Below are 25118 nucleotides of genomic sequence, written 5' to 3' on the forward strand. Positions count from 1 at the left end.
TCTACCACATTATGCTTCCTCTGCATTGTGATCCCTGGAACCAGTGCACGAGTTTACAAATCCTGTGTAACAATCCTGGATTTTATAGCATACAGCACAGCTAACTAACACCGTTGCATACTGGCACCAATTTTCTGCCTGAAAAATTTCTGTCTCAAGCAGTTTTCCTTTTCTTTACTGTGGCAGATTTTCAAAAGTTCTGCAATTTTCATGAGCAAATCTTAACTTGTGGATTAGAGGCCTTTAGAAGGAAGACAACATGTTCCCAAAAGTTAATTACAGATTTCATTTTTCCATAACTTTCTGCTTCCAGGATTCTGACTCATCAGTCAGTACAACTTTGGCGTGCTCTCACCAACGGGAAGGGCTGCAAGGAAATTTGACCAATGCCATTTCAAGGGTAAAATTCAGTTTAGCCTGGAGCTAGACCTCAAAAGATGAAAATCCAACTTCACAACACTGTCTTCCACCTTGACAAGTGACAGAGTAAGCAGAGTTTGTAATGTTGGCAGTGTAAGTAGTATATATAATATTCTTTACTTAATATCTGAGTCTATATACACAGCTATGACATTTCTTAAACAAAATCTACTTAACTTTTTTCTGCTTTGAGTATTTTGAAAAAGTGTTTTCCTTAATTAGGGTGCTATTTTTAAAGCTGTTATTGTGGTAGAATATTATCTTCACAAAATATGTTTATTAAAGTATTTAAAATGATATATTTTAAGGAATAGTCTTCGTATTACTGGATCTGAATAACTTGAGGTGCTTATTCCTGGTGTTCACCCCAAACGTACTGGATTTGCATTTTTAACAAATCTGTCAGATGGTTTTTATGCACATGAAATTTTGAGAACCTCTGATTTGATGGAGAGAAGAGTATATGTTTAAAAATATTTGTGTCCCTCAAGACACTGATGTTTTCCTTGCCAGCTGTTTTTCCATGTTATGTTACTAGCTGCAAAATCATCTGCTTTAGAAAGCAGTAACTTCTAGTAACGTCTACGTTACTAGAGGTAAAATCAAGCCATGAAATTTATTGACATTACCAGTTATTCTGAAGATTCTAGCTGAATCATTTGCTCAGTTAAATGGATGCATTTATTTAGTTTATTTGAATTTCAATCAGTTAAGTGATCAATAACTATTCTTGGAATAGCTACTTGAGTAATGCTCTGCAGAGAATGCTTACTAATCAAATGCATCACAGAGCTGAGTTTCCAGAGCATGTTGCTAACACTGCCATCATACTGTCAGCCCATTGTATTTACCACTGTGCTCAGTTGCTGTGTCTATCTCCCTACCTCCACGTGAATTCCATGATGGTTAGGCAACAAATCTTACTCATTTTTATGTCTCCAGCTCCCAGGACCATCCTTGGTATGTTATAAGCACCTATTTTATGTCTGTATTTGAATTTTCAAGGAACAAATATGTGGCGGCACAAACATGCGTGACCAGAATATGTTGCAGGAAGTAGAATAGAACGATCAGTGGTTGAATTTGAAAACCAGATGTGTTCAGAGAACACAGGTGACTCTAGAGAAATGTTCAAGGAAGGAAGTCTAGGTGGGTTTCAATTTATGCTTATTATTTCAGTTAAATGTAATGAAAATATACTCTATTAAATGTCATATGATACTTTTCCACATATTATTTCATAAGAATTTCCCAATGCTATTAAAAATTCTCTAAGCAGCATCAATGATTGTATAATGTTTAATTGAATTAATGTACACGTTTTGTACTAATCCCCTCAGGATTTTTCCTAATGTTTTCTTTTTTTCTCTCATAAAGATTGCTTCATTGAATATCATTTTACACATTTCTTTTCTGTCTTTGAATTACATTGGGTCAAATCATATTCACGTATTTTTGAGGTTATTTAAATATGAGATCAAAACACTTTACAAAGTCATACATATATCTTTCTATATATGAATGCCTGAATAGGGCATTTCTTAAAGCTATTTCTTAAGGGAATTGCTTGAAATTTAGTGATTTCTCATAGAAGTGACATTCTAAACTGCAGTTGGGTTCCCAGACTGCTTTCTGAATTTTATTTTATCCTTAGAACTGGCTGAAATATTACTTATAATCCCAAATCCGACCTTACTCCAACACATTCAAGTATTGAAACTTGAACCCGATTGCAGAATCCAAGCCAGGTCCAGAGGCTTCACACTCCACATCCTTTGAAGCTTAAAGACGTCTCTAAATCTTCACTTCCTCTGAGCCCCAAGGGAGAAGAAGGGGAGAGGTTGTGGTTGGTGGGTGGGATCTCCCAAGGCTGGGTGGTCTGGTCCCATGGCAGCTTGAGGAGGGGCTGGTAGCAGGGGATGTGTGTAAGGATAGATGGAGTGGCAGTGTCCACGAAGGTGATACTCATGCTGGTCACTGTACATTCAGGAAAATAAGCTTGATTATATTGGACCTCGACAAATCTGGATTTTACTCTGTAGCGGTGGGGTGCTGTTGAAAGTACTTTCTTTCTGTGTTTCTGCATGGTTCAAACACATGATTGAAATGAAATTGAAAAGGAAAAGACTCACTGTGTGGATTTGTTAATGCTCTGCCCAGATCCCCTTTGGTCCCTTTTACTGCTTCTGTGCACCCCTCCCCCAGCTTCTGTGAGCTTTCTCTCCTCTTTTTCTTTTAACAGCTTTATTGAGGTATCTTTGAAATATAAAAATTGTATATTTTTAGAGTGTACAACCTGTTGTTTTGATATATGTATATATTGTAAAAAGATCACCACAGTCAAGCTAATTAACATATTCACCCACCTCTACATAGTTACCATTGCGTATGTGTGTGTAATACCACCTGCACCTGCCACTCTCTTCAGAGGACTGCCTTGGGGCTGTGGGAGCCACTTTGCCACCGGCATGGGGAGCCTGGAATGCTTGGGACCTCACTTGGCAGCTGTTAGCTAGTGACTGCCCCTGGTTCCAAAAGATCGAAAGCTCAGCACTCTTGCCTTGAGTAGGAAAAACGGTGAAGTGTAGTTGCACTTGAGAATTCCCCGCAGGACCAGGCTGAGACTGCTCTGGGAAAGACTGCCTGAAAGTCGCACTGCGCTTGGCTCCTTCCCTGCCTTTAGCTGCTCCCTCGACTCCTTTTCCAATGTCTGCTGGGAGCACTTCCGCAGTAAATGGTTTGCTTGCAAATCCTCGTTCCAGGGCCTGCTTTTGGGGAAGCCGACCTAAGACACCCTGCCATCATGTGGGTTCAGGCTTCTATGCTTTCTCCTGTTCTTTTAATATCTAAAAACACCTCTTATTTTGAAATCGTACCACATATACAATCTACTTTTATCCCGTTCAATATTATTTCAACTTTGTTATTAGCAGCTATATAATCTTCCACTGGTATCTGAGTTTAATAAACACTTTTGAATTGTCAAATATTTATGCTGTTGCTGTAATTTTATAAGTAATGCTGTGATGAATAATTCAGTCTTTTCCTTACTGTATCACTCTAGGATACATTCACAAAAGGCATGGACATTGTTATAACTTGAACTCTGCCAAAGTTAGACCATTTTAAAGACACTATTAATGAATGGGTGCACTAGTTTTGCCACCCCCTTACTGATACCCAATGAGAATATTATAAGTATTATGTTAACTTCTTAGGTATTACACGGTAATAACCACAGTAACATAATAACAACCATTTATTAAGCACTTCCTTTGTGTTGGGTATTTTATTAGGTGTTTTGCCAAGATTATTTTATTTAATCCTTCAAACAACCATGTGAGATGAGTATAATCATGTGATGAGGGAACTGAAATTGAGAGATGTAAACACTTTGCACGAATCTTATGGCATGGGAGTGGCCCTGCTGGGACTTGAGGTAGTGTCTGGTTCCAACTCTCTGCTCTCCTTCCATTTTCTATCTACCTTGTTGTTAATTTGTATTTCTGTTTTTGTTACTAGCTACATTAAGCATTTCCTCCACTTATTTTTTTGAAAATTATATTTCTTCTTGCATGAATTTTCTGTTTGTGTCTTGCCAGTTCATCTACTGGAGTATCAATGGTTTTTCTCACCAATTTGTGTGATCTTTTTGTATACTGTAGTTGGGAACCCTCTGTGAATAATATTTATTGAAAATATTGGTGTCTATTTCATTTTTTACATTGTATTTATTATAAATATTGAGTTGTTAGATTACTCTTTTTTCTCTATATAAGTTTTTCAAATTTGTCAAAGCATAGAATATTATTCTTCTAAAAAGCTGGTATGCTTTTCTATTTGTTACAATTTCTATGTTTAGATTTTAAAAACGTTTATTTAATCTAAATTGAGTAATATATGTGTGTATAATATATGTATGTGTATAGTCTTCTTTTGGTATATTGACCATTTTCGAGGCAGGAAGAGTAAACTGATGTAGTATAGTGTTTTAGCAAATGAATGTGGAAGTAGGATGGGGTTGTGTGAGGGGAAGTGTTAACACGCATGGAGCGTGTGCTATGTGCTCAGCGTTTTTTGTATAGTCATGGGATCTGGTTAGGAGACTTTCCTATCAACCCACTCTGAATAAGACAGGAGCCTAAAGTAGGGTCATTGCAATATGCGAAGAAAGAGGGAGCAGTCAGACAGGCTCAGATAACTGCTGCATCTCTCCTTTTCTCTTTATGCCACACATTCTGTGTCTAACACTATATCAGGTGGAGAATTTTGAGAATTCTTAGTAATTTTGGGTTTTACATAGAAAAACATTATTTTCTGGTAAGAATGGTTATATGAGCAATTCAGGTAAAAGCAGGTTAATTATTTTTTTCTGAAGAAGATTCACCCTGAGCTAACATCTGTGGCCAATCTTCCTCTTTTTGTATGTGAGCCACCACCACAGCATGGCCACTGACAGATGAGTGATGCAGGTCCATGCCTGGGAACCGAACCCAGGCTGCTGAAGCAGAGCGTGTGGAAGTTAACCACTAGGCCACTGGGGCTGGCCCAGCAGGTTAATTTTTTGGACCAATTTGTGGGTCTTTAGAAATGATTTTAGCTGATCAAGCTATAATCATGAGATTATTGTCTACTAAACCAGAGAAATCATGTTTGCATCTATCTATTGTGACTTAAGCATTTTTATGGATTTGATGCTATCGAGAAGAGATTGTTGGAAGTAAATTATGTACTTTTGCTCTTTAGCTGTCGTCTGTAGCTGGTTGCTCATCTTCTGGTTTCTGTGATTTGTTGCAAAGGCAGTTCTTGTGGTGTTGGAAATAGGATAACAGAGTACAACCCACAAGTGGCCCTACTTAAAACCAGTCAAACTAGTTAACCCAGTTACTTTTACAGTTTGGGTGACAAAGTTTTATGACATTTGAGGAATATAAGGAAACAATATATATAATAATGGCTAACATTTGAATAGAATCTTACTGTTTACACATACTTTCACAATACATTATTTAATTTTCATAATAGCATAAGATAGAATTATCTTGAACCTGGAACCCCACTTCAGTTTCCATGCGTTACACAGGGCTGGAATTACTAGAAAAGAAGGTTTAGAATTGCCTAGTAACAAACTTCATATATAAAGGGTTGTGACACAAAAGAGATTCTCCTTCTTAACTTGGAAAGAAAACACAGACAAACGGACAAACAAAAGGAGAGAGGCAGAACCTAAAAAGCAGATCTAAGGAAGAAATTCTTCATAGTGATGACAGTGTCTGAAGGAAGTTTCAGCATTTATTCTCTAGTTTAAATCTACTCTTTGGGATGATTTGTAAATACTTAAGCCTGACAGCTAGAAACTCAATAATTGACATCTCCAAATCACATGGGAGATTTTTAAAAAACTTTTTATTAAGATTATGATAGTTTACAACCTTGTGAAATTTCAGTTGTACGTTATTGTTAGTCGTGTTGTAGGTGCACCACTTCACCCTTTGTGCCCCCCCCCCCCCGCCCTTTCCCCTGGTAATCACCAATCAGTTCTCTTTGTCTCTATGTTTAACTTCCACCTATGAGTGGAGTCATACAGAGTTCGTCTTTCTCTATCTGGCTTATTTCACTTAACATAATACCTTCAAGGTCCATCCATTTTGTTGTGAATGGGACGATTTTATCTTTTTTATGGCCTAGTAGTATTCCATTGTATATATATACACCGTATCTTCTTTATCCAATCATGTGTCGATGGGCACTTAGGTTGCTTCCACGTCTTGGCTATTGTAAATAATGCTGCAGTGAACATAGGGGTGCATGGGACTTTTGGAATTGCTGATTTCAAGTTCTTTGGATAGATACCCAGTAGTGGGATGGCTGGGTCATATGGTATTTCTATTTTTAACTTTTTGAGAAATATCCAGGCTGTTTTCCATAGTGGCTGCACCAGTTTGCATTCCCACCAACAGTGTATGAGGGTTCCTTTTTCTCTACAACCTCTCCAACATTTGTCACTTTTTGTTTTGGATATTTTTGCCATTTTAACAGGTATAAGGTGATATCTTAGTGCAGTTTTGATTTGCATTTCCCTAATGATTAGTGATGATGAGCATCTTTTCATGTGCCTATTGGCCATCCGTATATATTCTTTGGAGAAATATCTGTTCATGTCCTCTGCCCATTTTTTGATCGGGTTGTTTGATTTTTTGTTGTTGAGCTGTGTGAGTTCTTTATATATTATGGAGATTAACCCTTTGTCAGATAAATAACTTGTAAATATTTTTTCCCAATTAGTGGGTTGTTTTTTTGTTTCAATTCTGTTTTCCCTTGCCTTGAAGAAGCTCTTTAGTCTGATGAAGTCCACATGGGAGATTTTTAAGTAGTGACTCTCCACTCTTCAATGTTGATGGTGGCGGTGATGAAAGTTAATGTTTACTGAGACTGTGGATCATGTATCATGCTGACAGATTGATATGAAATATATCATAATGCTCACAATAACCTGAGGAAACCAGCCCCATTACCCTCATTTTCAAACTAGGGAAGATGAAGCCTAGACAGATTGATTAACAGCCAGGAAGTCACTGGGCTGTGATTGGATATCAGATTACCTGACTGAAAAGTTTGCCTATGTAGAGATTATACTCCACTGTAGGACAGGTATTCGGGACCTCCTGGAGGAGTTGCCTGAACGAAAAGATTGCTATTTAGCACTATGTTCTAACCAGGTCAGCTGCTCAGCCCAATTTCACACAATAGTCACTGGTTATTCATGTTGGCCTTCGCCAAGCAGCCTGGAGAACCTGTTATGCAGGCCATAGGGCTGAGTTCACTTCTCCACTGGCCCACTGAGAAGTGCCTGGTGCCCTCGTGAGGCAGCACTCACGGCCAGAAGTGGGAAGGAGGGTGAGGCCACTCAGCATCAACTCCGTTATCTCAACATCTGGCTTTGCTCTGTTGCTAATCATGCCTATTTTATAGATGAGAAACCTGAGGCTCAGAGAGATTTTCCTGCTTTTCTTAAATGTTTATCCTTTTAATAGCAGGAAGAGCAGGAAATGTTTTGGACTTGAAGAGGTTTCCATCAAACATAAATGGTGTGGAAGATAAAGATCTCAAGATCTCCTCCTTTGGAAAGCACCTCTGGAAACTCAATACACTCCAGAACATCCATCACTCTAGATTATTTCTTTAGGGAGTAAAAAGCTTTCTATATTTGGTTCAGTTCTAAAAATACTAGGCTCTGATAGAGAAGAGATATTTCTCTGCTGTGAAAATAAAGTTTCTTCTTTTTTCTTCTCGGAACGGTGACTTCCTTGTTTTTTGCCTTTTCAGAGAATGTGTGTTCTGTCAGCAGCTAAGAGCACAGATCTGGGTGCTGATCAAGACCCTGAAGCAGGCCTGAGAAAACACAGAACTGAGGTAAAGAGTTCCAGGAAACACTGCAAAGGCTGTCACGATGTTCTGTGGTATTTCAAGTGCTTAGAAGAAGGTGAACCTGAGGTGACTATGAAGAAGGTAGAGGCGCAGAAGAAGGTAGTCTGAGAAATGGAAAACTCTGAAAAGAAAAATGTGAATTTTTCTTTTCAGAGTAATGTAAGGATGGCTTTTTGTTTTTTTTTTGTTAAAAAGAGGAAATGTTAGCCAACTTGAGTTTGGGTCATGCTTTGGATAAAATTGAAATCCTTTATTACGCTCTTCAAGGCTTCTCATCTGTGGCTTCACTGAGCTCACCGCCTGCCACTCTCTCCTCACGCACGGTGCTCGAGGCACACTGGCCTTCCTGCATTTCTGCGTCCACTTGCTTTGGCCTGAGGGCCATCAGCATTTGCCATTCCCTCTGCCTGAGATGCCTTCCCTACTCTGTTCCTCTGGCGGGTCATTCTCATCCAGCAGGTCTCCCTCGAATGCCTTTGCCAGATGGCCCTGGTGAGCCTGGTGCTCCCCGCCCCAGTCTGCTGCTCTCATCCGTGGTCCTCCTCTCCTCTGGGACACGTGAGAAGATCATACTTTCCTCACACCTTGTAGTCAGGCAGGATTGTGGTACAAGTTTTGGCCAACGGGGCATAGATGAAAGCGATGTGATGGTGCAGGCTCATCAGCCTTGGTGGTACCCAGGGGTGAGAACACGGAGCAGAGCCCCGCTGAGGCATGGGGTATGGGGCATGCATAAAAGAAAAACTCCAACTGTCTTGCCTTAGGACACTGAGATTTTGGGGGTTGTTTATTATTGCAAGGTAATTACCCCATCTGGTCTAAAACACCATCCTTCTGTTTTATTTTCTTCAGAGGACCTGTCCCTCTTTGAAAGGTTTCATTTCTTTATTATTAATCTGTCTGCCCCTTCCAAACATGGCCAGGTGCATCAGTAGCACACACTACAGTAAGAGATTAGCTTTCCATTTGTCTGTGGATCCCCATCCATCTCAGACAATCTTAAACAAGTCTTTCAGAATAGCCCTGACACGGGCTCTGACACGGATCTGGTGGATAAGGAGCGACCCGTGAACGGCCCTTGCTGAAGTAGGCTGGGTGCCCAGGCCCTCGATGCTCTCCCTGCCCCAGCCCTTTCCTCTGAGAGGGAAGTGCCTAACTTGTTCTAGAAGGGTTATAAACTGAGCAGGACCAGACAGAATGTGTATTGTTTCCCGTCCCTAAAGTGGGTCTCCTCCCAACACGTACACTAGGAAAGAAGAGGGTGTGTGTTTCTGGAACCTCCACAGATTCTGTTCTTTCCATTCATCACTCTATTCACCTAGATAGAACCAATACCCCCCAGGTAAGTGCAACATGGTGACCCCGACTGTTGCAGCTCCCTAGTCCTGCCTTGGATGGGAATTCAGGGTGAAAAACCTTTATGGAATGCCTCCATTAGAAAATGAAGGGATTGTGCTGCATCGGCAGTTTCCAGACGGCGTCCCCTGAGGTGCCGTGGGGCTTCACAGGGGGAACGGCGGGCATCTATTGCAAGCCGACCTTCATCTCTCTTTCCCTCGCTTGCTCCCTCTTCAACCAAAGCATCTCTGTTGGTTTAATCTGTTTTATACATTTTGAGGGGTCTGTATAGTTTTCATTTGAAAAGGGATTTATTATTTTTAAAAAAATTTCAAAAAAATTGGACTAGATATTTCTAAAACCCCTTCTGCTTCTAACATTCTAGGAATCTAGGAGCCTAGTATGGTCAAAGTACTGGCTGGGCATGGGGCACAGTGGGCCACCTGGAAGTGAGGAAGACATCACCGCTGACCTTCCAGGAACTGACTGTAGCAGAAGAAAGATACTCTTACATGAATAATATCAGGATATGAGTAAAGGTGGGGGAAGGAGGGAGGAGAGAACCAAGTGTGGAATGTCGATGAAAGTCACCACCAAATGCAAACCCTACTCTTGTGGGCCCTTCCCAACCCCATCCCAGCAGCATGGTTGATGATGGGGAACCTTCTCCAAGTCTGGACACAGGCCCTGACTGCTTCTAAACTGACTTTGGTACCCCAGTTCCCCAGTACTGACCTTCTGGCTTTGTTTTTTTTTTTTCATTCATGAGACTTTTTGTCTGATATATTCCATGTCCTTAGCAATCTTATTTCTTATTAAAAATGTTGGTAACACATATCTTGGCAATTTCAATTAGAAGTTAAATACTATAAAGACATAAAATTTACTCCAATGTCAGTAACTTCAGAGATGGGAAATGTTGACAGCTATGGCATATCAAATTTATAGATTTCAGTGTCACTGGCCACCCTGCCACCTGTGACCACGTGGATATGAAGGTGTTGCCGTGTCTTACTTTAGCAGAGTGGTCCAACTCTCCGTGCTTCCAGCACAGGCTCTGCCACGAGCTGCCTTGGAATTTCAGGCTATTTCATTTCTCTTGGCTTCAGTTTCTTCTGTGCACAGAAAGGTTAGACCTTATTATATTATTGTATTTTAATCTTTCTCTTCTTTTTGGTCATGCATTTATTTATTTAAATTTCTAATTTTTAATAAAGACAATATGTTCATAGGCCTTAAAATCTAAATGGTACCCACACATATACAGTCAGGCTTCTTGCTCCCACTCCTGTCTTCTGTTTGATCTCCACCCCTTCCCATAGGTAACTATTTTTATTAGTCTTTTTGGGTCTTCTTCCAGAAATTCTTCTTGCAGCCAGTCTGATAACAAATATGTTGTCCCCCTTGTTCTTAATACGACAGGAGCACATTGTATGTGTCCTCTGCACCTAAAAATCTACCTTTTCTATAGATAGAATGTGCCTTCATTCTTGTACAGCTGGTTAGCATTCCATTTTATTGATATAGTTTAATGTTTTTGGCTAATCTGCTAATGATAGCTGTATGGATTGCTTATCTTTTTCTATTATAACTATGTTGTGATAAATAATCTTGTGCATATGTCCTTTCTAATGTGTGCAAATAAAACTGAGAATAAATTCCTAACAGTGGAATTGCTAGGTCAAAGGGTGTACACCCTTCGTAAATTTGATAGCTATTGTCAAATTGCCCTCCATAGGCATTGCACTACCTGACCCTTCCGCTAGGAATGTATGAAAGTGCCTGTTTCTCCACAGCCTCACCATCAGAATGTGGCATCAAACTCTTGAATTCATGCTAATCTAGTAGCTTAGATATGGTATTTCAATGCAATTTTTATTTGCATTTCTCTCTTTATGATTCAGGTTAATCATCTTTTAAACATTCAAGAACTATTTGTAATTTTAAGAATCTGTTCTTGAGCCTGAGTTTTCTCATAGGCTTATGGCAAAACAACGCTCCTCTGGTTTATCCACAGCTTCATCAAGCCACATCCCCAAACTATGGATGCCCACAGTGTTCTCTCTAGCCTTCTCATTGATTTTACCCTGGGAAACACTCTTAGCCTATCTTTCATCTTCCCCTGTTCATTTCCTTTTATGTCAACATTATGCTTTCCTTTGTATGGAATTGCTTTCCAGTAGGAACTCTCGTAGCCAAAGCACTTGCTGATACATTCACTAGGATTACCTCATTGCTACACAATTCCCTACGGTCTCATTAAGTATAAAAATCAAAAACAAAAGAACAAGGAACAACAACCAAAAACTAGACCTTTCCCTCTTTGTGTTCAAATCCAAGAAGACTGGATATTCTTTCACTGAAGAGAGAGTGATCAGTGTCATCAACATGTGGAATTTTCTTGTGATTTTGGCCTGACAGGACTATTTGTACATAGATACTGTGTAAAGTCATATTTGTATCCAGATGCTAATTCGAGGTGGAGACCGAGAGGGACTTGGCAAAGAGGATGATATGTGAGGGTTCTTGGCAAATATGAAAGCGTGTAGAAAGAGATCGTGGGGTGTGGTAGCATCTGATCTCTACATCCTGATGCATCCATCAACTTTGTTGCTTTTAAAGTATCTGGGTTATAGTATTGGACATGACACAGCGTCTATATCCTCTGGCTGAGGGCTTTCAAAGACAAAGCACAGCACCTCAGCTTTCCTTACGCATAATAAGCCCCCAAGCACATTATCTGGATAGTCACCAGTGTAATGCAGATAATTTTGACAGGATGGATGTGACCCAGGGTTGGCTTCATGGGTGTGTGAACTGTGCAACTGCATAGAGCCCTGTACTCAAAGGGCCTCATGCTTGGTTAATGCTCTGCTGTCACCATAGCGAAATTCTTAATAATTTTTGACCAAGGGGGCTGGTCTCTCATTTTTATTCTGACTGAGTCCCACAAATTATGTAGCTGCTCCTGAAGTTAAATTGCCTGGTAAATCAAGTCTGTTTGTAGAGCAGAGTCCAAGGGATTAGTATTATGAAACATCTGCAAATATCCTTCCTTCTATTAAGGTAATTGACACTTCTGTTTGTAAATTTTGGTTGGAAGTGATACCTCTATCATCGGTTTCGACAGAAAACAACGTGTATTTATTTTAATCTTTCATACCCTACTTTAAAGAGCAGACCAGATACAGCCATGAGTGCAAAAGGATGAGTGAAGTATTTTCCCTGTGCTCCTGTGAGTCAAGACAGAGAACACCACTAAAATCTATTTGAAAATTGTACTAAGAGTAGCCATTTCCTTCCCCCATAGACATGCTATGTCTCATTCCCGCATATAAATTTAAGTTTAAAATCTTAATTCAAGTTACTTGCAAAGAAGACATCCAAAAAGACTTGAAGATTCAAATTTGCCTCTTGGGACCTAGAGTTTTAACCATTGTTTGATAAGTGGTTACAAAATAATCCAATACTAAAATAACCTTCCAAATTAAGATACTCAAAAGTTTGACCTGAAGATATTCTAAATAATTTCATTCCCTTCTTTGAGTCTACAAATTTAAGAAGAAAGTGAGTAATCTGCATTCAGAGGGTAAAACTCAAGGCAAGCATGTATTGTTCTGGGTTGGGATGAAAAAACAAACACACCCTCTAGAAGCAAAAACAAAGTTAGGCTGACTTCAATGTTAGGGATGCTGTTGCACAATCAATTCGCTGTGTTGTAATTGGAAGTGTGAGAACCCCGTTTAATAAAGAGGTTGAAGCCCTAGAGAAGGGAGGAGTACGTATGAAGTTATTTTTGTTTTTACCAACTGGGACCTCTGTGATTTGGTGACAGCCACTGCATATGGTAGGTAGGCTTGATTTAGATACAGTGCCTTACTCTGTGTGCTTAAATACAGGGCCACAGTTTAATTTTCTCATCAGCACTTCTAGCCCCGATGTAATATTCCTTTTGAAAACTCCTTAAATAAATATTGCCAGAGATCCAGAGAGCTCCCTTGATGCCAGTGAACTGAAAACATAGGTCACTTTCTTCAGCTACAAGAGCAGCATAGCAAGTGTGGTAGAGGTATTGTCTCTAGGGGCTGATCCTTTTTATCCATCTACGTGATTTTGAATTTAACCCATTTTTCAACTTGGATAATTCACTTTCTTAAATTTTAATGCATTTCAGTTGGTAGTTTCATGGTTGTCTTTCATTATCTCAAGAGGTATTGCTTTCCAATTTCCCATAATTTTTAGATATAGCTAAACAAGCAGTAGAACACATTTGTTGACTCAACCTGATTCCACCATGATCTGTGTATAATAATTAAGAAGCTATTGCTTTAGTCTTTGGAGATTGATGAGTCCAATAGGAGCAGTTAATTTAATTTTAAGTGTCTTCAGTCTTATTGTCATTGAGAACCTGTCCTTGGCTGAGATTACATTTGCTTGGTCATTTCAATGAGGCTGCTCTCTGGGAACTTGACCACAGGATCACTGGTTTCCACTGATTTGAGCTAAAGTTGGAATAGCAAGTAGGGAAGATGGGGTGTTGGGAAGCTCAGTATATTATGAGTTTAACAAGTCATTCAAAATCTAATGCATAATGCTAGTGCCATTCGTTGGGTTTCTTGTGCACATTAAACTCTTTATTTTTTTAAAGCTTTTTTAAAGATTGGCCCTGAGCTAACATCTGTTGCCAATGTGTTTTTTTCTTCTTCTCCCTAAAGCCCCCCAGTACGTAGTTATATATTCTAGTTGTAGATCCTTCTAGTTCTGCTATGTGGCGCGCCGCCTCAGCATGGCCTGATGACCAGGGCTAGGTTCGCGCCCAGGATCTGAACTGGCGGAACCCTAGGCCGCCGAAGCGGAGCGCACAAACTTAATGACTCAGCCATGGGGCCAGCCCCTAAACCCTTTAAAGATATGTGTTCATCTAACTTCTCCTCCCCTGCCCCCAGTAATCTCGTATAGTGTTATGATCAAAGAGGTAAGAACTTGCTTGAGCTCTTAGAATGTAACAGTGTTGAAGGTGTGCTGACTCCAGGTCCCACTCCAAAAATCCAGGTTTTAACCACTCTCTCTTACTTGAATTTTTTAATATGGAAACCAAATGATTTTTATTATTGAGTCCTATTAGGGTACAATTATTTCCTTCAAGTCCTTTGGTAAGTAAACAATAACATCATAGGACACTTAGGTTCCAGCTAGTGTCATCTGTGGCTTTTTATCCTTGATTTGCTCTTATGGTTTTTTAGGAAGACAGATACTCCGCACATGTACATTATCGCTCTCAGGGGAGAATTATGCTTCTTGGTAATGCTAATTTCACTTATTACAGAGCACAAAATAAGACCATCACTAACCGTCTACCAGAGAATCATTTCCACTGCCGGATATAGCGAGTTTAGGGGCAGTTATGCAGTTCCAGGCACCATCATCCCCATCATGATCAATAATAGCAGCTACATGTATTGAGCACTTACTCTTTGCCCAGCTCTACTCTAAGGGATTTATAAATGCTGTATCTAATCTTCACAGTAACTGCACAAAATAGGTCGTCCTGATCTTCCCATTTTATGGTGGGGAAAGCTGGATTCAGAGTTAAATAAATTTGCCCAAGATAATGGAACGAACTCATGACTTAGAGTTGAACATCTTAGATTCACATCCAACTCTGTATCCTACCAACTTCTCTGTAGCTTCAGTTATGTTATTTAACGTCTCTAGGCTTGCATTTTTGCATTATAAAAGTAATAAATGTTCATGCTGGATAATTTGGAAAATATAGAAAAAATATTGGGGCAAGGAGAACAATCACCTAGGTCCTACTCCCCAAACACAGTCACTGTTGACGTGTTGGTAGCTTTTATTTATATACTTAGTAATGAAGAGAGCTGTTTTCCTTTTTCTTTTAAAAACAGAGTTGTAATCTCACCATATGTAGAATTTTTAAAAATAGATTTTATTGTCTAGGACTGTTTTAGATTGAAAGAAAAAAATTTTGGAAGATAGTACAGAAAGTGCCACATTCAATTTCCCCGGTTATTAGCATCTTAATTTAGTACAGTGCATTTGTTATAGTTAATTAGCCAATATCAATACATTATTATTATATTAAAATATTATATGTTATGGGGCTGGCCCCGTGGCCAAATGGTTAAGTTCACGCGCTCTGCTGCAGGCGGCCCAGTGTTTCGTTGGTTCGAATCCTGGGCGCGGACATGACACTGCTCATCAAACCACGCTGAGGCAGCGTCCCACATGCCACAACTAGAAGGACCCACAGCGAAGAATATACAACTATGTACGGGGGGGCTTTGGGGAGAAAAAGGAAAAAAATAAAATCTTTAAAAAAAAAATTATATGTTATATATTATATTATTATAATCCCCATAGTTTATTCAGACTTCCTTAACTTTTTCTAATGTCCTTTTTCTGTCCAGGATCCCATCCAGAACCCCACATTGCATTTAGTTGCTATGTCTCCTTAGTTTCCTCTTGGCTGTAACGGCTTATCAAACTTATCTTGTTTTTAATGACCTTGACAATTTTGAGGAGTACTGCGCATGTATTTTGAAAGGGTTTGCCAAATCTGAATTTTGATAGTAATTTTAAGGTAGGAGAGTTCCGAGTGATAGGGCTTATTATCAAACTAAAAATTTTGATTTGGGAAAGGATATGGTAGCTTTAAGAAGTTATTAAACAGGTGTCAATTATTAAATTGATTAAATTAAATTGGGTTGAAAATTGGTAGTTCATATAAAATGCATTTAGGAAATATATAAAATAGTTCATGTGATGAGACAGAAATTAAGGTATGGCGGTTTCACAGCCTGTCTCTCACCTTTTCACCCACAGCCAACTAACTCCACCCCAATCTTTGAGGATAAAAAGGGCAGAAGTTGTATAAGTAGGTTTTCTCAAGAAAATTAATCAAGAAAACAGGAACTAAATTCCCCTGGGTCCTGCTTCCAGTGAGGGGATGGCAAATAGTAGCAGTGTTCAACATAGTTAATGTAAATATTTTGAAGTCTAATGTGTTTTGTCACATTGTTGATCCCGTTGATTTGCATAGATCGACACCAAAAAGACTCAGAAGGATAGATTAATTATGCTGAGGTCGATATTGTTGCTGTGTGGAGATGGGGCCAGAGAAATAGTGTCTGATCCTGTTTAGGATGCAGAAATCATCTGTCTTAGCTCAGATTGCCAAACAAAATACCATAGACTGAGTGGCTGAAACAACAGAAATTTATTTCTCATAGTTCTGGAGGTTAGGCATCCAAGGTCAGGGTCTGGCCAGGTAGGTTTCATTCTGAGGTCTCTTCTCTTGACTTGTAGGTCACTATGTGCTCACATCACCTCTTCTTTGTGTGCTCATGGAGAGGGAGAGAGCAAGCTCTCTAATGTCTCTTCTTATAAGAGCATTAATCCCATCATGAGGGCCCCACCCTCATGATTTCTTCTAACCTAATTACCTCCCCAAGGCTTCATCTCCAAATATCGTCGAATTGGGAAGTAGGGCTCCAACATATGAATTTTGAGATGACAACATTCAGCCCATAATAACATCTGAGATTTAACGAAGCATACTTGCCACAGCATGGCTTGACAAGCAGTGCATGTGTGTATACACCACGTTCATACACACCACGTACACAAAAGGAAAGATTCATGGTAGATCATGGACTGCATATTAGTCACTTCTGTTATTTCCCATTTAAGCTACTACATCAGTTTTTAAAAAAGTCAGGCGCATATAATAGTAAACATGAATGTTAGTAATTAACTAAAGAGTGGTTTATTTTCTCATGTAACAAGAAACCCAGAGATGGATGGTTGTGGTGGTGTTGGCTCAACAGCTTGAGGCTGTTGGTACTGAAGTCTTTATGATTCTCTTGTCTTTCTTTCATGGCTGCAAAATGATGGCTGTAGCTGCCTTTTCAGCGTTCGTATCCACATTCCAGGGAGGGGAAAGGAAAAATGGGAAAAAGCAAAAAGGTGCATGCCAGCTGAGTCTTTTAAGGACTTTTCTAGAAGCCCCACCCAATGACTTCAACTTACATTTTTTTTTTTTTTTGGAAGATTAACCCTGAGCTAACATCTGTCAATCCTCCTGTTTTTGCTGAGGAAGACTGGCCCTGAGCTAACATCTGTGCCCATCTTCCTCTACTTTATATGTGGGACGCTTGCCACAGCATGGCTTGACAAGCAGTGCCATGTCTGCATCCAGGATATCCGAACCAGTGAACCTCGGGCTGCTGAAGCAGAATGTGGGCACTTAACCGCTGCGCCACCAGGCCAGCCCCTCAACTTACATTTTATCGACCAGAACTATGTTCCATGGCTACAATTACCTGTAAGGAAAGCTGGGAAATATAAATTTTATCAGGGAACATTAGTATACCCTCTAATGTGGATTCTGTTAATAAGCGAGAAGAGAAATGGATATTAGGTGGGAAGCCAGCAGTGTGTGCTGTAGCTGCATCCCAAGAGCTGAAAAAAAAAAAGGGAATTGACAGACCCTCTCTCAATGGGTAGATAGTCCTCTCACACAGCAAAAGAGAAGTTTAGGAAATTCCTGCCCCAAAGAGTTGTTTAAACAGTATACCTCAAAAGGAAGTCTTATTTAAGGGATAGGAGAAGACAGCATACTTTGGACACCGGAGTTTTTACTGAGAGGACAGCCATTGGTTTAATTCACTTCCAACCTGAGGACAGTTTTTGGTAGTTGGCAGGTGTGCTACTTCAAGACTGACTTTCGGCTCTCATGGTGGTTTCCGCTTCCGGCTTCCTGTGATTGGAGTACACTGTTTTCTTTCATTCAGAGACATCTTGTTCTTGTCTGAGTCACTATACCATTACTCATCTTGTGTTGGCTCCTTGCTGGGGTTTCCTTAAGGCCATCCAAAGAGATTTAGGGCCACGAAAACACTGAACTGCTGAAGATCAAGGGTAGGGTGTTAGGAGATGTGCACTATTTGTAGTTCTTTCGGGGTCACACTGAGCAAGTCAAGGTCTTTAAATTTGTAAATCAATGAATAGCTACTCTCTTTTCTGATATAAGAAAGATGGAAAGGAAATTCACTTGCTTCCTAAAAAAGCTAAGGTTCTAGATCACTATGGTCACAATGCATAACGTGAGTCATGTGGAGGATGGAATAGAAGCCAGAGACACTTGGATGGGACTTTCAGTAACCCAGGTGAGGGGTTATGAGAGAAAATAGGAGATTCATGCAAGAAACAAAGCTGGGACAGAAGGCACGTGGTGTGGCTACTGATCGGATGTATAAGAAGAAGGAGACAGAGGAGAGAAGGCAGAGGGAGGAGTCACAGTTGACTTAGGCTTCAGGACTCTTGAGTCTGAGAGAATGGAGCTGCCGTGGGGGTAGAGAAACTCAGGGTGGGATGTGTTTGGGGGTAACAGTAGGGACGATGCGTCCTGTGTCTGTCCCTCATATACATTCTGGGAGGTAGAGGATGGAAGTCTGGTTGAATGGGCGGACTGAGAGAGGGTCTGCTATGGCTATTAAAGTGCTCAGTTGCAAATCTCTTCCCAAGCACTTTGTGACAGCATTGAATTTGAATCTTGAATTCAGATCCTTTGGGCAGTGTGCATAAAACTACATTCTACATTAAATGCAGTCAGAATTTGCATTTCCTCACTATCCCATCTCTTCCCATCTCTTCCATATCCCTGAGCCTGAATTATCACATGCTCCAGAAAGAGGCAAATTAAGCTTAATGTTTTAAATACTTTTTTCTTTAAAAATTTAAAATAATATTGCCTATTTCAGATTTAAGAGAGCATCATTTTGTGTTTGCCAAATTGCCACCTGGTTTTACCAGTCCAACAGTTTCCAACTGGCAGAGTTCCATCCCTGAGAGATGAGGGCACACCAAAACAGGATCCTATCTCTTTTGAAGACCTTTAAGCTTGCTGTTATATAGCTCTGCTAGTAAGTGTGTATGCTTTGTTAGCTCTATCTTGGTTCCATTTTATGTTCCCATCCTTGTTTATTTAAATCTATTTAAAGTAATATTTTATATATCATATATCTCACTGTAAGCTTCTTCAAGTGATTTTTAGAACAGGAAGTACCTGTGTAGGCTTCAGTGAGGTCCCAGAAGCTCCCTCAAGTCTGATTGTGGAAGTGGATTAGTGATAGAAATCTTTTCTGTTTTTGCTGAAGAAGTTATTTCTTTCATATATTTTCTTAGATGTCACCAGTCAGTGGGTACACATATCAGTCAAAAAAACAACAAGAAAAAAACCTAGAGTTTGTTGAGCATTTTTTATGTCAGAAACCCTTCGAAGGTCTTCATTATTTAATCCTCATAACAATTCCATGAGTTAGGGCCTACGATTATCCCCATTTTACAGATGTGCAAATTGAGACTGAGAGATATTAGCGAATGGTTTGCACACTGTCACACAGCCAGTTAGTGTGGAGCCTAGTTTGAGCCCAGGCCATTGGATTCCTGAGCCCACATGATTAACTAGAGCATGATCTTGTTCCGTTATAACAGGAATAACACCAGTTATACAGGCCCTGGCCCCTCTGTTCTCACAGAAACTCAGTTCCATACATTGTGCCCCTGAATGTGTTTTTTGCCAACAGAGATTATGTCATGTGCTCACAAACTGCTTAACTATTAAAGGTCACCCCTATGGATCCTTCCATGTCCTCCAGGCACTAATGGATCCTGGGATCCTTGAGAAGTCACTGCTGTGGAGTGGCGCAGGCAGTGACAGTGGGGAGAAAAATCCTTTTCCTGCTGTGTCACACTCCGGGAACGAGGCCTCAGAACTGTGATGAGGTCTTCCTGAGTTTAAACCGCCTTTTCAAACTTTTATTCACAGCTCCCTCTTCTCTAGTCCTCAGATATGAGTCCAACGGCAGACATAGAGTAACAGCCACCATGTTGGTCTCGCCCTCTCCCGCCCATCCCTTCATACAACCAATGTTGTGATTAGGCTCGTTATGCATGGCTCCTTCTTCAATGTGAATACTCTCCTTAGAGGCTTCTCAGACACACAAGAAATAGCTTCTAGCAGCCTGTCTTCAGTTTCCTAAACCAAATCAGGCATGCCTGAATCACACAGGAGGCCCATCTCGACCCTCATACCGTCCCATGAGCAGCCACCAGTTCCCACACATCATAGCTTTCCTTCTTTCTTAGACTCCCACAGCTGCCATCGGCTCCATCCAGCCCAGAAGGGCAGGGAAAAATCAGGCTGCTTCTCTGACTTGCACCTGCTCAAGCCAGGGTCTAGAGGCTAACACCCCAGACATTGTCGTTTTATGGGTTTCCTCTGACAGGCTGTAATGATCAACTTGTTTTGCCCATCTGCCTTAACCTGGTAGTGAAAAAGTACATGTGGCTCATCGAGCCTTGAGGTTTATCTCGGGGAAAGCGGAGGTTCTTTCATTCCCAGAGCTTTCACTTGTGTTGACAAGGTTTTAGATTTCTCACAGCATTCTCACTTGTACATTCTACAAAGGCATGAGTGACAATTTTGCTGCCGTTCAGGCAGTTGGCACGTTTTCTCATAAAATCCAAGATGGCTGCTCTCTCTTTACCTTGTGTCACTGAGTAGCCTCACCAGGGGTGAGAATCTGGCGATTCTTCCTGCCTCCCTGGAAGCCTGAGCTTCCTCACAAGCTTTCCCTGGGAACACCCTTTATAGGCCTTGATCGAAGTGTGTCTCATCTGCTTGCCATTTCGCTACCTCCTTGGCTCTTCTCTGCTTTGACTATTTTATTTTTAACAAAACTACAAGCATTTTCCCCACTGCCTTGTGATGTGCATTTAGAAAGGTAACCTCCTCTCCTCTATGCTCCCCAACACCATACGTGTGTCTTTTGATACGAGAGGGTGATGACAGAGGTATCCTAGGTCCTTGATGCTCTTAAGTACCAGAGCCTTGGCACACTTTGGTTTATTTTCCTTCTCTTTCTATTCACTCGCATTTACATCTTGCTCCACTTCATCCCACCCCAGAAGACTTGTGCTGTGGGGGCTGCTGTCTGTCTATGGCACTCCCTGTATGTTGGCCAATCACCAGGGGATTCTTTGGGGCAACTGGGATGGTTTCCGCACTTTTTAGATTAACTCAGCTTGCTAGGGGTCTTGCACCACTTTGAGGAGTCATACAATATTTTTACAGATTTAATGCCCATACAAGAGGGCTACAAATAAACTCCCAAGGCTTACTTCTGAGTCACTTTGGGAAGGAGCTTGCGACATTGTGCAATCTTGGGCAGGTCATTAAAAACCATGTAGATCTTCCTGTAGGTATATCTGGATACACTCATCCCTGTGGGTTCCAATGGTCCCTGCAAGGTGGTTTCCATAATTCCCTCTCACTTCCCTGGGGATACACAGCCCCACATGCATCTTTGGCGTTGCTTGGCCTGTAATTTGGCAGGCTGTTGAGGAGGAACTGACAAATCCTAATAACAATAACAATAACAACTACTAATAGCCATATTTCAAATGTACCCATCAGGTTCCAGACACTCTACCAGAGACGTTCTGTATATTATCTTATTTTATCTTCATATAATGGGGTAGGTATTTTCCATATTTTACATATGACTAAGCTCAGATTAAGTAACATATACAAGGTCACCCAAGTTCCCAGTGCCTCAGCAGGATGGCTATAAGCTCATGCACTTTCCACTGTGCTCACCTCTGCTTGTAGGAACCTGGGTAACAGAGGCACGCAGACAAACCATTAGCTAGTCCAGAAATTAGCAATGATGTCCTATTGGAGCACTCCCAAATGATAACTTGAATTTCAGATGCTACTGGGAAATAGCCTTTTGTCTCAAAAACCCAGTTTGAGCCTTCCACCAATTTGATAGGCTTTCTGAAAACTGGAAATTGGAGGATGGTAGGATGGAATCTGATGGACTGAGAGAACTTTTGGTGGTCTACCTTGGGACCTCTTGCCAATAGCTACTGATTGTTCCTTCTTCTTCCTCTTCCTTCCTGATTTTCTCTATTAGAATGTAAACTTCACGAAGGAAAATTTTGTTCACTGCTGTGTGCCTCGAAAGGACAGTTCCAGACACTGAGAAGAAGATAAATAAATATTTGTGGAGTGAATGAAAAATTGAATGAAAAGATGACTGCCAGACCTCTGAGCACGAGCTGTTCCTGACATTGTTTCTGTCAATTTCCTAGAGACCCAGGTAATCTATTGTGTGTATCTGCTGTTTGTTGATTGGCCTGATCTTACCACTGCTGTGTAACAGGCAAATCCCACCTTCTTCTGGACAGTTGTTGAGGCCCCTAAACAGTCAAAGAGCCGAAGACACCTGTAGGACTTGGACTGGAGGGCATCTGGTTGGCCTCCTGTGTCTCTCTACATTTTCATGTCTCGAACTCTTCCTGATTCCTGCATGAAAGAGGGAGCGCCCACAGCATTCATCATGGCTTGCCCGGGAGACCATTCTTGAGAGAAGTACTGTGTCCTTACAGTTAACCCCGAATGTGTTGGGGACTCTGATTCTTTGTTTCCTCATTCTGTAAGCACTAGCCTTACTTTTCCTAATTGAAAGTTTCTGGTACTAAAAAACAAAAACAGCAGCGAAAAACAAAACCAAACCCATAAACAATAGAATATAGATGCAAACATATTTCTGCATCATCCTTTGAAGCCAAAGTCCTGTGGTAGAAGTTTTCTCATCATCTGGCCCTCTTCATTAGGCAGAAGTCCTGACTTCCAGGATTTCCTGTGGATTAACTGCTTCTACGGCATTGGGAGAAAACAGATGCATGTCCCCCATAACTTAAATAAAATAAATGTATAAACTTCACATAGTCAAAGGAGGAGATGCCAAGTGCAGCCTCTAGATTTTGTGTATTTACCTTTCTATGGAATCTCATAAATATGGTGAGTAGATTTTTGATGTGCCAAGTTCTGTTTCACTATCAAATTGACTTTTAAGAGAGTTTTGTATGGGCCAGCCTGGTGGCGTAGTGGTTAAGTTTACATGCTCCGCTTCAGCAGCCTGGGTTCACAGGTTTGGATCCTGGGCATGGACCTAGCACTGCTTGTCAAGCCACGCTGAGGCAGCATCCCACACAAAATAGAGGAAGATTGACACAGACGTTAGCTCAGTGGCAATCTTGCTCAAAAAAGAGGAAGATTGGCAGCAGATGTTAGCTCAGGGCTGATCTTCCTCACAAGAAAAAGAAAGAGTTCTGTAAATGGACGTAAGCAATAGATATACTCACTTCTGTTGGTGTGAATGAACAGAGCCTTCTGGAAGGACGGCTTCTGATGAGTTAGTTCCTGAGCCTTGGCCTGGGGTGCATTCTCCCACCAAGCCAACCTCCCAGCTCTGGGGTTGCAGACCAGACCCCAGCACTGGAACTGTTGACTTTGCAAGTCAAACAGTAAGTTTCCTTGGTTTCTCCCGTAAGGTGTGTTGTTGAAGATGGCTATCTGAAGAGCAATGTGCAGAAGTGTTTTCAGGAAGAACGAGTGGACTAGAGTGGAGCTAGCTGGGGAAGGACACAGCACAGTACCTGGCACATAGTAGAAGCCAACATGTGTTTGTTGAATAAATAAACAAAAGAATGAATAAATGAGTTTGGAAACCGGCACTGTTTTGAGCCACTGGTAACCCAGTGCTCTATATGGAGGCTAATTTCTTGCTCTCAATTTTGCCATCATTTGGAAAGCATTTCTCTGAGTAGCTTAGTAGGTGGGGGAGCAGAGGGGTGAGCGATGACTTTGCCAACTGAAGGAGAGGTTTCAAGGCAGTGTGCACCTGTGACGGGAAGTGTAACGACAGACCCCTGAGGGATGTTGACTTTCCAGCTTGTGAGTTTGTCTTCACGCTTGAATGAAGTGGGCTGACCTGCAGAGTGTATAGCTGTGTGACCAGAGTCAGTTTATTGGTAATGCGAACGTAGCAATAGATATGCTTTAGTTTTTACGACATTCCGTGGTTTTCAAGACATATTTACTTATTTTTACTTAGTTAACATTTTCCTTATTCACATGCTCACTCCATCCTGCCTCTCTCCTTTCTTCAGTTTTGCTGTTCATGTTGATATACAAAATATATCAAGTTCTTCAATGATGGAAACAAGTTGTTTTTCTTTTTCTCTGTTTGCACACATTGTGTGACCCTGAATGTACTTCAAAAGGGGAAACAGTAAACGGAAATTAATCAGAATATCTGTGTGTTTCCATGGCAGCCATAAAGAATGGACTTTTCATGGATAAAACAAGCTTTAGTTTAAATTGTCTTCCCTTGAGAGATATCAGTTAAGGTCAGCCATACAATTGCCCACTAGAGAGCAGACCCGGAGTACTGCTACTAGGTTAAGACATTTATAAAATCATATTCTCAGGGTTGGCTTGTATTTCCACAACTAGGAATGAAACCCATGCTTGTTGTGGGATAGGAAGTTAATCATATTCGCCCTCCATCAGAGATGAGTATTTTTCTGCTGCAACAGAGCTGGGCCTGTCATCCCTCTCAGCTGCTGGCTCTTTCAAGGTCCAGCTGGGCTTTATTCATCCATGCACCTCCCCGCAGACCAAGGAGTTCTTGGCACATAGTGAGTCAGTATTTCTCTAACTTTTCCACTAAAGTTTTCTAAGCGTAGTGTGAATTTGTATTCCTTGGGCCTCGGTGGGGTCTGGGGGCAAATTTAGAAGCACCTCATGGCACCCATGACAGTTCTCTGCTATTGTGTCTTTAAAATCCATTTGTATTTTGTGTTCTAAATAACGATGTATCCCTTTGTTTGAATTTTAAAAATTCAAGTACCGTCAATGCCCTTGAAGGATGCCCCACGTTTACACTGTGGCTTTGGGTACCCACTGGCTCACCACCACGTATTCCCAGAGGTACAGCAAACTTCAGGTTTAAAAATAACTGTAAAAAGGATTTGTCTTAGTCACTTTGGGCTGC

General features: G+C 40.8%; 2 long non-coding RNA genes across 3 annotated transcripts in view; one reads left to right on the top strand and one right to left on the bottom strand.

The window, feature by feature from the left end:
- Positions 1-416: 416 nt before the first annotated feature.
- Positions 417-25118, top strand: part of LOC124237848 (uncharacterized) — a 49648-nt gene continuing 24946 nt past the window's right edge. The window contains exons 1-3 of the long non-coding RNA XR_006888158.1: positions 417-513; positions 7747-7833; positions 22191-22376. This is a non-coding gene — a long non-coding RNA (uncharacterized LOC124237848). The remainder of the gene's footprint in view (positions 514-7746; positions 7834-22190; positions 22377-25118) is intronic.
- LOC124237849 (uncharacterized) lies at positions 17433-24135 on the bottom strand. 2 transcript variants are annotated; one of them, XR_006888160.1, is made up of 3 exons: positions 23425-24135; positions 22424-22582; positions 17433-18113 (listed from the first exon to the last, which is right to left on the bottom strand). It is a non-coding gene; the product is annotated as an uncharacterized LOC124237849 (long non-coding RNA). The 2 variants fall into 2 exon arrangements; XR_006888159.1 differs by having other exon boundaries at positions 17433-18116.

This window comes from Equus quagga, chromosome 4 (genome assembly GCF_021613505.1).
Source record: "Equus quagga isolate Etosha38 chromosome 4, UCLA_HA_Equagga_1.0, whole genome shotgun sequence".
NCBI lineage: Eukaryota > Metazoa > Chordata > Mammalia > Perissodactyla > Equidae > Equus > Equus quagga.